Source organism: Nerophis lumbriciformis, linkage group LG15 (genome assembly GCF_033978685.3).
Source record: "Nerophis lumbriciformis linkage group LG15, RoL_Nlum_v2.1, whole genome shotgun sequence".
In the NCBI taxonomy this organism is placed as follows: domain Eukaryota; kingdom Metazoa; phylum Chordata; class Actinopteri; order Syngnathiformes; family Syngnathidae; genus Nerophis; species Nerophis lumbriciformis.
Window position 1 is genome coordinate 15982802 of NC_084562.2, and position 14366 is coordinate 15997167.

Below are 14366 nucleotides of genomic sequence, written 5' to 3' on the forward strand. Positions count from 1 at the left end.
GGACCTCGGTAGCACGGCAAGCAATGGCGGCAGTTTGTTCCCGCAGACGAGCGAGCTAAACCCCCTATCGACCCTAGCTTCCCTGGCCTGCTGACATCAACTCCAAAACTGGACAGATCAGCTTTCAGGAAAAGAGCGCGGATGAGGGTATGTCTACAGAATATATTAATTGATGAAAATTGGGCTGTCTGCACTCTCAAAGTGCATGTTGTTGCCAAATGTATTTCATATGCTGTAAACCTAGTTCATAGTTGTTAGTTTCCTTTAATGCCAAACAAACACATACCAACCGTTGGTTAGAAGGCGATCGCTGAATTCGTCCTCGCTTTCTCCCGTGTCGCTGGCTGTCGTGTCGTTTTCGTCGGCTTCGCTTGCATACGGTTCAAACCGATATGGCTCATTAGCTTCAGTTTCTTCTTCAATTTCGTTTTCGCTACCTGCCTCCACACTACAACCATCCGTTTCAATACATGCGTAATCTGTTGAATCGCTTAAGCCGCTGAAATCCGAGTCTGAATCCGAGCTAATGTCGCTATAGCTTGCTGTTCTTTCCGCCATGTTTCTTTGTGTTGGCTTCACTATGTGACGTCACAGGAAAATGGACGGGTGTTTATAACGATGGTTAAAATCAGGCACTTTGAAGCTTTTTTTTAGGGATATTGCATAAAGGGTAAAATTTTGAAAAAAAACTTCGAAAAATATAATAAGCCACTGGGAACTGATTTTTAATGGTTTTAACCATTCTGAAATTGTGATAATGTTCCCCTTTAATGTGGGGCATTTTGTTGACAAATGATATCGTCTCCATTTGTATCTGAATAAATCCTGGGTTCAAATGGACAGAAAATGGGAATGTCAAGCAACACTAAGCAGGGATGAGGCTTGAAATAAAAAAACATAGTGAACCCTGAACCCATTGAGGTGTGTTCTGATAGAAGTTGTACATGAACACACACATTAACACCCAGGTGACAGCCACGGCGCTGCACTGCTTTTGATTAATAGCCTGATAACTCCCTTTGTTGTGGCTTTGCCGAGCAAGCAACAATTTTGGTGCTGTGATAATGTGTGCCCTGTGTGTGTGTGTGTGTGTGTGTTTGTGTGCAGATAAGAGACAGTTTAACCTTCTGCCAATCACAGCCACACACGTTATTTGGGTTAACCGCCGTGATCACGCTGGAAACTCCTGTGAAGCTGCTGCTGCTCTGAACATTATCCCGAGTGCACAAAACGGCAGTTTGTACACGCAAAACTTGTAAACCACATATGCAAACTCAGCAAAGATATGAACACAACATTTTAGCTTTTTTATTGCTCCTATATGTATGTCTCAATTGCTGGAAATGTCTGCATGTGCAGAAAACTTTGGCAGCCGTTTATCGCGGTTTACCTGACACATGAATAGTGACAAATTTGGGGGCGGGGGTGCACTATCCGGCAGTAGAGTGTTGATTATCTCAGTGTCGTGCATAGAGAGAGTATGGACAACCCAGTTTCAAGCAAACTTGTTTTAATGATTGGCATACTTGCCAACCCTCACAAATTATCCGGGAGACTACCGAATTTCAGTGCCTCTCCCGAAAATCTCCCGGGACAACCATTCTCCCGAATTTCTCCCGATTTCCAGCCGGACCTGTGGTTTTTTGCAAAGTTTTCCACTTTGCATCAGTCCATCTTAGATGAGCTCGGGCCCAGCGAAGCCGGCGGCGTTTCTGGGTGTTGTTGACAAATGGCTTTCACTTTGCATAGTAGAGTTTTAACTTGCACTTACAGATCTTGTCATGTCTGTGTAATCATGTTTTGTTTTAGTCATGTCTTGTTTAGTTAATGGACTCTTTAGTTTCTGGCTTTTCACTCCCTTGTCTTGTTTCCATGATTACCCATTAGTTTCACGTTTGGACTCATTGTGCACTCTTGTTTGTCACCATAGCAACCCATTAGTTTTCACCTGTCACGTCACGCACTTGTTTCACGTTTTGAGTCATGCACCTGTTTTTGTTAATCATGTCTGTAGTATTTAAGTTCATTGTTTTCAGTTTGTCTTGCTGGTGACATCTGTCAAGACGTGGACTATTATTTTTAAAGTTTTGTGTTTCTTGTAGAATCTATATAAAGTAATATACATAAGCCTATTGTTAAAATAATGAAAAAAACATCATTAAATATATTTGTTTTATTGTATTGTTACATTAATAGCTGTTTTATTATTATAGGATGGCTTGTTAAACATTTAATAGGATTTTCAGAGGGAGGAAAAACCAAGACATTTAATATAAAATGTAAAATAACTAAATACATAAAAAGAAAAAGAAAATATATGGTTAAAAGCCATCGTCCCGGGGAGCATTTCATTTTGTCCCGTGCATTTAAAAAAAAAAATAATAATAACAATGAATAATTTCTAAGTCTTTGTTAGCCGTTTGTGAAGTTTTGTGCTCGTGCGTAACATTCGCTCGCATCCTGTGCATCTCCTGCGGGCAAAGCCCCCTCTGTCCTTAAAAGCTAGTGACGCCCCTGCCATTTACACAACGTGCCAACTTCACTGGTTTTGGGTTTTGTACATTCAAAATAATGTTAAATATTTTTCAATATGGGTCTGGATTAGTTTTTGCCTCGTCCCTCACTTATAGCGTAGGTGAGGAATGCGTCAAGAATGGCGTTTCCTTGATGTAAAGACCTGATAGGTCCGAAAAAGGTGGTTGTTTGTGCACACTGCAGCTAGTTCCGGGTGAATTAACCAACCCCCACTCATTGATGCTTCTGTCACACGCAGGATTCTCACAGGAACTCATCCAGGCCAAACTGACTATGGGTTGAGGACTTACTGCTGACTTGTGTTGGTAAGTCGTCTCGACCGCGCCAAAGCGTTAAATTAAAGCCGTGACGACCAGCGCCAAATGCTGTCGGCAGGTTTAATTGTCAGTGGTTAAATATTATACGAATTAAGGAAAGCCTGGCAGAATGTTTTGGGTCATTAACCGTTCTCGTATAGCTGCGCATAAAAACCACTGCTGCAAGGCGAAAATCCTTGACGTGATGTCTGACGGCCAAAATAAATCCTTGAACAAAGCGGAACATTTTGAAGTCCCGGCTGACATTTCCTCGTCGCATGACTGAGCTTAAATATTCATTCATTCACCGCTGGATTTACGCAGTATTTAGGCAGACGATGACTTTTTGACGCGGTGTTGACACATCATCTTTGTTACGCAACTGCTGTCTTACTTTAAAAAATACTTCTCGAGTTCTTTAGGAATAATTTAGATCCATAACCATCCCCTGTACTTGTGGGGGTGTGCACGCCGGTGAAAAACAAGGACACTGTTGAGGTAGTACAGTAGTGGTAATGACTTTCTGTATGTCCACATGGTCATAATACTGTCATTACCACGCTGTGGAACATGATCATTAGCTCCGGTCTGTGCTATAATTAATGGCTGAAAAGAACAAGGAGGCGGAGCTTATGTCTGCACCTAAACCAGTACCTTTAGAATAGTAAGGAGGGCCACCCTGGTGAGGTCTAAGTATATTTTTTTCATAAATATATACATATTATAAATAGGGGTGTCCTGATTGGATTTTTTTCAATTAAAATAAAACTCATTTGTATACTCTCGCCTTTAAATAGACCCCCTCCCCTTTTCGACCAGTTGATCTGCCGTCTCTTTTCTGCTCTGCCCCCCTTCTCCTGTGTGGAGGGGTTATCAGATACCTAATAACCCCTCCAAGATTTCTCACCGTATCCCATTGGGTTGAGTTTTTTTCTCGCCCTGATGTGGGATCTGAGCCGAGGATGTGGTTGTGGCTTGTGCAGCCCTTTGAGACACTTGTGATTAAGGGCTATATAAGTAAACTTTGATTGATTGATTGACTGAATACGAAACCGATATTGGAGAATTGAGTATTAGCCAATACCAGTATTGACCTGATACGATATCAGCAAGAATACTTCTATTCTTTTGTCGTGTGTATTGTTATAAAAGTGAAATGGGTCAAACAGAGAACAATGGTAGATATGAAAAATCTCACCTATTTATCATTATGCTGTTTTTAAGTTGATGTGGAGTGGTATTATATATATATTTTTTTTTTGGCGATAACTAGTGGCCACATTAATTTCATTAAGCTCAAGGCGGGATAAGTTGAATGATGCGGACACATTTGTTACTGGGTACTTTCTTATAGGAGTCTGCATTGGAGACTTTGTATGTGTAAGTAATACAAAACTATAATTATTCGATTTGTTTTTTATATTGAAAAATGTGTTTTAAATGGCGAAAGTTTGTGCTAAGTTTTTGTGTAATTGCTATAATAATAATAATAATAATAATAATAACTGGGATTTATATAGCGCTTTTCTAAGTACCCAAAGTCGCTTTACATGTAGAACCTATCAAACATTCACACCTGGTGGTGGTAAGCTACTTTCATAGCCACAGCTGCCCTGGGGTAGACTGACGGAAGCGTGGCTGCAATTTGCGCCAATGGCCCCTCCGACCACCACCTATCATTCATCATTCAATTCACCGGTGTGAGTGGCACCGGGGGCAAAGGGTGAAGTGTCCCGCCCAAGGACACAACGGCAGCGATTTTTGGATGGTAAGAGGCGGGGAGCGAACCTGCAACCCTCAGGTTTCTGGCACGGTTGCTCTACCCACTACGCCATTCCGCCCCGCTATGTTTACCTTTTGTAAATGACTTCCCTAAAATAAAATAAAAGACCAACTTTGTGAGTCAATATACAAGTATTTTGAGATGCGAACTGTCTCACAGCCTTTAGTTATACTTTGAGTTGCAAAATTTGAGTTACGAGCCCCTCCTCTGATAGATGCATATCTGTCAACGTTTACATAAAAAAAAAAAAAATAGGACATCCATCCATCCATTTTCTACCGCTTGTCCCGTTTGGGGACATTTCCCTGGAAAATTGTTAAAAAATAAGGGAATTTCGTTTTTAACACATTGTTAATCAGTCAGAAAAAAAAGAGAAAAACATGACACAGCTGGGACTCGAACCCATGTCCACTGTATCACAAGGAAGCATCAGACAACATTACGCTATCCACTATGATGTCAACAGCGTGTGTAATATAAGGCTTTTTAGTGAGAAACCCCGTCATATGTAGTAATTGAAAATAGAAAACTAAATTAAAATAAGACATTAAATTAAGTTCAGACATTTTTCAAGCTTTGTGTTAGTTAGTTTAGTCTTTATTTGAAGGGACAATGCACAGAAACATTAAGCTCAAAGACAGATATGTTCTGCACCAGATTTGAGCTAAATAGCTCATTTCCATCTGCAGTCGCTGTTTACCTAAATTAAAAAATATACAATAATATGCAATGCAATTATAACTATAACATTATACTATACCATGTGATCAAATTAAGAGCAGTCATAAAAATGCCCTCATTGACACATACTTATTTTGTACATTACAACCACACCTCTCAATTACATCATCACACATAGACAACAATAATCACACCTGTCATCATTTGTAAAAAAAACAACAACCATGATTTCAACAGACACACCTCACAGCAAAATGCTCTCATGCATTAATATTAGAGATGTCCGATAATATCGGACGTCCGATATTATCGGCCGATAAATGCTTTATAATGTAATATCGGAAATTATCGGTATCAAAAAGTAAAATTTATGACTTTTTAAAACGCAGCTGTAAACACGGACGTAGGGAGAAGTACAGAGCGCCAATAAACCTTAAAGGCACTTTATTTGCGTGCCGGCCCAGTCACATAATATCCACGGCTTTTCACACACACAAGTGAATGCAAGCATACTTGGTCAACAGCCATACAGGTCACACTGAGAGTGGCCGTATAAACAACTTTAACACTGTTACAAATATGCACCACACTGTGAACCCACACCAAACAATGTGTCGAAGTTGGTAGAGTGGCCGTGCCAGCAATCGGAGTGTTGCTGGTTACTGGGGTTCAAACCCCACCTTCCACCATCCTAGTCACGTCCGTTGTGTCCTTGGGCAAGACACTTCACCCCTTGCTCCTGATGGCTGCTGGTTAGCGCCTTGCAAGGCAGCTCCCGCCATCAGTGTGTAAATGTGTGTGTGAATGGGTGAATGTGGTAATACTGTCAAAGCGCTTTGAGTACCTTGAAGGTAGAAAAGCGCTATACAAGTATAATCCATTTATCATTTATAACAAGAAGGCCAAACACATTTCGGGAAAACATCCGCAACGTAACAAAACATAAACACAGCAGAACAAATACCCAGAATCCGTTGCAGCACTAACTCTTCCGGGACGCTACAATATACACCCCCCGCTACCCAGAAGGGTACAGTGTCCAGGCTTCTCTCCTCAAATTGAGTCAAATTTAATTCTGTCTCTGTTTGATTCCTTGCTTCTTGTCATCAGTGTTTGAACCTGACAACATAACCCCACATGTGTTCATTCATAGTTTTGATGCCTTCAGTGATAATCTACAATGTAAATAGTCGTGAAAATAAAGAAAACACATTGAATGAGAAGGTGTGTCCAAACATTTTTGGCCTGTACTGTATTTAAAATTTAGAAAAGACAAGAGACAAATTCAGTGACTCTCCCTGTACATACCAGCTCGAAAGAGGGACGCTGCTATTGAACTCATAACTGAATTAAAGCACTGCTTGACAGATGGTATGTCATAGCACTAAATTCGTAGCTCATAATCTAAACACAGATGGGAGAATCTAATCAAAATAACATAATGGTAAAAGTAATGAAGTTGCATTTCAGTACAGTAATAACATTTCTAACAAGTTGCGAAAGGTCAAACAAGTCTAGGATGCAAGTACAAAAATACAATTACAGAGCAAACAAAGGGATCTTTAATGCTACGTATAAATACATAAATTTTTAACAGACAGTGAGATAACCTGTAGCCATGCCCGTTCGCGTACAAATGAAATTTCCCAGGCTGGCATGAGGGCTTTTACGCCCAAATCCAGGAGATATTTGAGCATTTTATCGCAATAGACCAAGCAGAGCAGCAAACCCGCTGGCTTAGGGATTATCACAGCAATCCCCCCAGCTCAGAAATGGTTAGGAAATTGAACGGAAATAAGAAGGGATAAATAACCATATGAAGATTGAGGCAAGAGACCGGGGTGATGCCAAGGACGGCGCTGGAACACATGCGGCGAGCGCGGTGCAGATGGCAGAGATGGATGCCACCCAAAAGTGAGTTGGAAGGGTGGGAGGGAGACTCAGGCGAGCGACAGCATACAAACAACACGCTGTTGTTCACTGAAATGACTGCCATTTATTACAGGTCTTTCAGTGACCTTTTACCAGAGCCACGGACTGTAGCTGTGGCCGCGGCACAGCTGAGTGAGTCGCTCAAAACATGGCGTGCAGACACCCTTTGTTCCTCGCAGACCCTCAGACTTTAGCACCCTAAACACAGCTCGGCTAAAGGTGAGCTTGATCTTCACTGCAGTATTCCCTTTTTCGAGGAATTGTACTGTTGTACTGTCATCGTACTTGCCAACCCTCCCAATTTTCCCGGGAGACTCCCGAATTTCAGTGCCCCTCCCGAAAATCTCCCGGGGCAACCATTCTCCTGAATTTCTCTCTGCCTTAAAGGCACTGCCTTTAGCGTCCTCTCTCACCTGAAAAGGAGACTATTATATATGTCTCCGTTATCCAAAGGTTTATCTATAACCCACAAAGTAGGCAGAATTGGAGCTATTTCTCAGCGTGTGTTTATTCCAGCCGGCACGTTAATACACTGACACGCAACATCCGGATTCCCATCATGCATTGCTTCAAAACTACGGCAAGTAGTAATGTCCAAAAACATAACAGACGAAGCAGAAGAACGAAGAAGAGACATGGCAACGACGAGTAAGAAGAAGAAGTACGCTTGCAAGTTCCAAAATGATTGGAAAAAACCATTTCAGTTCATCCGGGACAGCTGGAAGGGGAAGGGGTGTGCTGCCTGCACATTTTGTAGATCAGACTTCTCCATTGAACACGGTGGCCGAACGGATATATTCATTCATGAACGGATTATTTATTTATATATATATATATATATATATATATATATATATATATATATATATATATACATACATATATATATACATACAGGTATATATATATATTTATATATATATATATATATATATATATATATATATATTTATATATATATATATATATATTGTATATACATACATATATATATATATATATATATATATATTTATATATATACATATATATATATATATATATTGTATATACATACATATATATATATATATATATATATATATATATATATATATATATATATATATATATATATATATATATATATATATGACATACTTGACTTAGTATTTCGTCAAGTATTTCTTATATATATATATATATATATATATATATATATATATATATATATATATATATATATATATGTATATATATATATGAAATACTTGACTTGGTGAATTCTAGCTGTAAATATACTCCTCCCCTCTTAACCACTACCCCCGCCCCCCACCTCCCGAAATCGGAGGTCCCAAGGTTGGCAAGTATGTATCGTCTGTAGGAATTCAGTCTTTTGGGGGGGGGGGGGGGGGGGTATATATTTTCAAGTATTTCCTATGCATTTATATATATATATATATATATATATATACATATATATATATATATATATATATATATATATATACTGTATATATATATATATATATACTGTGTATATATATATATATATATATATATATAAGAAATACTTGACTTTCAGTGAATTTATTTTATTATATATATAAAATAAATACTTGAATTTCAGTGTTCATTTATTTACACATATACACACACATAACACGCATCTATTCATTGTTGAGTTAAGGGTTGAATTGTCCATCCTTGTTCTATTCTCTGTCACTATTTTTCGAACCATGCTGAACACCCTCTCTGATGATGCATTGCTGTGTGGCACGCACAAAAGTGCTTTCATCAAATGCACTGGATGGCAGTATTGTCCTGTTTAAGAGTGTCACAACATTGCTGTTTACGGCAGACGAACTGCTTTACGGTAGACAAAAACTGCTGTTGTTGTGTGTTGTTACCGCACTGGGAGGACGTTAATGAAACTGTCTAACAATAAACCCACATAAGAAACCAAGAACTCGCCTTCGATCATTCTACAGTTATAACGTGATTGGGCAGGTACGCTGTTTATATTGTGGGTTAGCGGACTCAGGTTCGCATGGACCTGAGTCCGCCTGAATTTCGGGAGATTTTCAGGAGAAAATTTGTCCCGGGAGGTTTTCGGGAGAGTCGCTGAATTTCGGGAGTCTCCCGGAAAATCCGGGAGGGTTGGCAAGTATGAGACGATTCATGCAGGTTCTAATTGTAAACCTGTTGGTAAGTATGCCTTGTGTCAGTAGGAGCTAACTTTTTGGAGAAAAAAATTACTTAAAAAAAAAAATAGTTGTTAAAAATGGACCATTGTTCTGTCACCATGAGGTTACAAAGGTAGATCCTAATCATGGATCCGAATAAGGAATGCCAAATAATGTCGGTCGCAAATTAAATAGTTTCGCTTGTTGTATGAATTTTCATTTGAGCTGTCAGACGAATAAAATATTTAATCGCAATTAATCAAATGTTTAATGACTTTATTAAAATGAAGACCAGACATATAATTTGTTTTTGTTTGAAGTCACCTTCAAACGTTTGTTTCAATAAATGTTATGCTTTTGTTTAATTAATTTTTCCCCACTAATTCTGCCACCAGCTCTCCCTGTGACTGGTCACTTGTCCCTCTGTCAGTCTCCGGCGTAGTAAAAGAGGACCAAGTACCTCCCGGCACAGCCCGAATAGGCAACCACACGTTCGAAAGCCAGCCCAAAAATTGCAATTCTCGGCTTAAAAACTTTGGAAGTGAATTTCGGGAAAAAAAAAGTCGCTTGTGATAAGCGGACATGTCAACATTTCAACTCGGAACTTCTATGATACAAATAATCTAACTAAAAGCTAAAGCGGGTGGAATTTATTTTGGTCTTGTTGATAAAGCGATTTCAAGCTAAACATGCCATTTCTATGCCCTCTATACCTTGCCATTTCTGGAGGCATGGCAAAGATACTTATAAAACAATGTTGCCCTTCTTCAAGCTTCCTACAAACGAGACGTTTGGAATTTTCCCCAATAGTGACGTCAGCGGATATCTCCATGTATGATAGAACTTGAAGTCCATTGCAATCCGATGTTGTAATCAATAAGTTCCTTCTTTTCCGTCATCCTCTTGTTGTGAGGCAGACTGGCTCGTACATGCACATGCGTCCTCCGCTGTTGCCATAAAAATGTAGTGTATAGTGCAAACTTAACCTGTCAGTAGACTCGCCATGAAGCGCTAAACACTACAACACGGATGAAGGGTAGACAACTGAAGTGAATGAATTAACACATAGCATTAAAAAATTACAGTTGGTACAAAATGCGGCTGCTAGACTTTTGACAAGAACAAGAAAGTTTGATCATATTACGCCTATACTGGCTCACCTGCACTGGCTTCCTGTGCACTTAAGATGTGACTTTAAGGTTTTACTACTTACGTATAAAATACTACACGGTCTAGCTCCGTCCTATCTTGTCGATTGCATTGTACCATATGTCCCGGCAAGAAATCTGCGTTCAAAGAACTCCGGCTTATTAGTGATTCCCAGAGCCCAAAAAAAGTCTGCGGGCTATAGAGCGTTTTCTATTTGGGCTCCAGTACTATGGAATGCCCTCCCGGTAACAATTAGAGATGCTACCTCAGTAGAAGCATTTAAGTCCCATCTTAAAACTCATTTGTATACTCTAGCCTTTAAATAGCCCCCCTGTTAGACCAGTTGATCTGCCGTTTCTTTTTTTTTCTCCTCTGCTCCCCTTTTCCTTGAGGGGGGGGGGGGGCACAGGTCCGGTGGCCATGGATGAAGTGCTGGCTGTCCAGAGTCGGGACCCGGGGTGGACCGCTCGCCTGTGCATCGGCTGGGAACATCTCTGCGCTGCTGACCCGTCTCCGCTCGGGATGGTGTCCTGCTGGCCCCACTATGGACTGGACTCTTACTATTATGTTGGATCCACTATGGACTGAACTCTCACAATATTATGTCAGACCCACTCGACATCCATTGCTTTCGGTCTCCCCTAGAGGGAAGGGGGTTACCCACATATGCGGTCCTCTCCAAGGTTTCTCATAGTCATTCACATCGACGTCCCACTGGGGTGAGTTTTTCCTTGCCCGTATGTGGGCTTTGTACCGAGGATGTCGTTGTGGCTTGTGCAGCCCTTTGAGACACTTGTGATTTAGGGCTATATAAATAAAGATTGATTGATTGATTGATTGAACACATGGTGAATGTTTGTATTCAACGGGGACGGCGTGGCGGAGTTGGGAGAGTGGCTGTGCCAGCAACCTGAGGGTTCCTGGTTCAATTCCCACCTTCTACCAACCTCGTCACGTCCGTTAGGGTCTTGCATGGCAGCTGCCGCCATCAGTGTGTGAATGTGTGTGTGAATGGGTGAATGTGGAAATAGTGTCAAAGCGCTTTGAGTACTTTGAAGGTAGAAAAGCGCTATGCAAGTATAACCCATTTACCATTTAACTTGGAGAAAGCCAACCACCAGGTTTAAGTAAATAATGGTTGAGTCTAGGGATGTCCGATAATGGCTTTTTGCCGATATCCGATATGCAAATATTGTCCAACTCTTCAATTACCGATACCGATATCAACCGATATATACAGTCGTGGAATTAACACATTATTATGCCTAATTTGGACAACCAGGTATGGTGAAGATAAGAGACATTTAAAAAAAATTAATACAATAAAATAAGATAAATAAATTAAAAACATTTTCTTGAGTAAAAAATACAAATATAAAAACAGTTACATAGAAACTAGTAATTAATGAAAATTAGTCAAATGAACTGTTAAAGGTTAGTACTATTAGTGGACCAGCAGCATGCACAATCATGTGTGCTTACGGACTGTATCCCTTGCAGACTGTATTGATATATATTGATATATAATGTAGGAACCAGAACATTAATAACAGAAAGAAACAACCCTTTTGTGCGAATGAGTGGGGGAGGGAGGTTTTTTTTGGGTTGGTGCACTAATTGTAAGTGTATCTTGTGTTTTTTATGTTGATTTAATAATTTAAAAAAAAATAATAATAATAAAAACGATACCGATAATTTCCGATATTATCGGCATCTCTAGTTGAGTCCATAATAAATTAAGGAGCCTTAGTTGGACATTCGACAAGAGGCAATAAATTCAGACTGCGGAATGCAAAAGTGATAGCTCTATCCTGGAGGAGAGACTCCTTGTCTATCTTCACGTCAACATTTAAGTTACAACATATACATGCTGTTTTCCGGTCACTAACACATGAACATCTCCTTACATGGTCAGGTTGTACTCTCCTGAATTAACACACACCCAGACCGAGAAAGAAGGAATATAAGACGGTGGTTCGGCTCCTCCAAGTTAGGACTGCCTCATGTTCTTGACCTGACCTCCTCCAGTATAATGACGCTCGCTTGCAATAAAGCAACTTTTGGTTCAGTAAAGCGTCTCCGAGGTCTCTTTCGATCCAGCCGCACGGCCGTGTCGCTCTTCTGTCCGGACGAGGGTGACAAGACCAGGAATACACATCACGACGCTGTCGAAGTGGAGGCATGTATTTAAGACTACACAAAACGGCATAAATCTGAAGAAACGGTCGAAAACCGCGGTCTGTAAAATATAATCTATGCAACATTTTGACCAAATAACCACCATTACATGTTATGTAGACCACAAGGAAGTGTTTTAAATGTAGAAACAAATCATAAAATGACCCTTTTAAGCCGTGTTGCAAAATGTATTCACTGAAATCACAGGGGGCGTGGTTAAGAGGGGAGGAGTATATTTAGAGCTAGAATTCACCAAGTCAAGTATTTCATATATATATATATATATATATATATATATATATATATATATATATATATATATATATATATATATATATATATATATATATATAAGAAATACTTGACTTTCAGTGAATTCTAGCTATATATATATATTTATTTTATTATACATATACATATATATATATATATATATATATATATATATATATATATATATATATATATATATATATATATATATATATAAATAAGAGAAATACTTGAATTTCAGTGTTCATTTATTTACACATATACACACACATAACACTTATTTACTCATTGTTGAGTTAAGGGTTGAATTGTCCATCCTTGTTCTATTCTCTGTCACTATTTTTCGAACCATGCTGAACACCCTCTCTGATGATGCATTCTGCTTTGTCTCCTTGTTGTGTGCGCAGTTGTGCACTGCACCCTCTAAAAGCCCTAGATGTTATTGTCACATATGCATGTACAGTAGATTGCAGTATTGTCCTGTTTAAGAGTGTCACAACATTGCTGTTTACGGCAGACGAACTGCTTTACGGTAGACGAAAACGTGACTGCTGTTGTTGTGTGTTTTTACCGCGCTGGGAGGACGTTAATGAAACTGCCTAACAATAAACCCACATAAGAAACCAAGAACTCGCCCTCCATTATTCTACAGTTATAACGTGATTGGGCAGGCACGCTGTTTATATTGTGGGAAAGCGGACTTTGAAAACAGGCTGTCGACACGTCACTCAGGTCCGCATGAATTTCGGGAGATTTTCGGGGAGAAAATTTGTCCCGGGAGGTTTTCGGGAGAGGCGCTGAATTTCGTGAGTCTCCCGGAAAATCAGGGAGGGTTGGCAAGTATGCATATTGGTGCTTTGTTTGATTTCTTTGGTTAATCCCTTCCATGATTTAATTCCACATACGGATATGCTGAAGTCTTGTACGAGCATACTAATGTTTTAAATTACATTTCCCTGTAAGCCAGTCCCCAAAAAGGATGATTATATATGACTGTCTTTTAGGTGACGCTAAACATAGGATTGTCACCAAAAACCTCCATTTACATCAATAAACCACGGAACATCGAGAGAGACAGGGTTGATCTCGACGTGCATCCAGTTATAAGGCGAATGCATCAGGGACGTGTGCAAAGCCTGCAATTGCACACTGGCTTTGCGACGCATTTGCATACCTCTCACCCCACCAGCTCCTTCTAAACATAACCAAAGTGAGGAGGAGCACACGTCACTGCTCGTTCGTTCCCTGCCATTACGTTCTTGTTTTAAGACCTCAGAGGCAGAGTTCCCACCGAGTACCTGATTGATTCACAGTAGAACAAACCCAGCCAATTACTCCATAATGCCACTGAGTGAACACAATTCAGTCTAGCCA

General features: G+C 39.7%; 1 protein-coding gene across 2 annotated transcripts in view; it reads right to left on the reverse strand.

The window, feature by feature from the left end:
• Nucleotides 1-14366, reverse strand: part of LOC133615912 (protein kinase C-binding protein NELL1-like) — a 547026-nt gene that overhangs the window by 232628 nt on the left and 300032 nt on the right. The window lies entirely within an intron of this gene.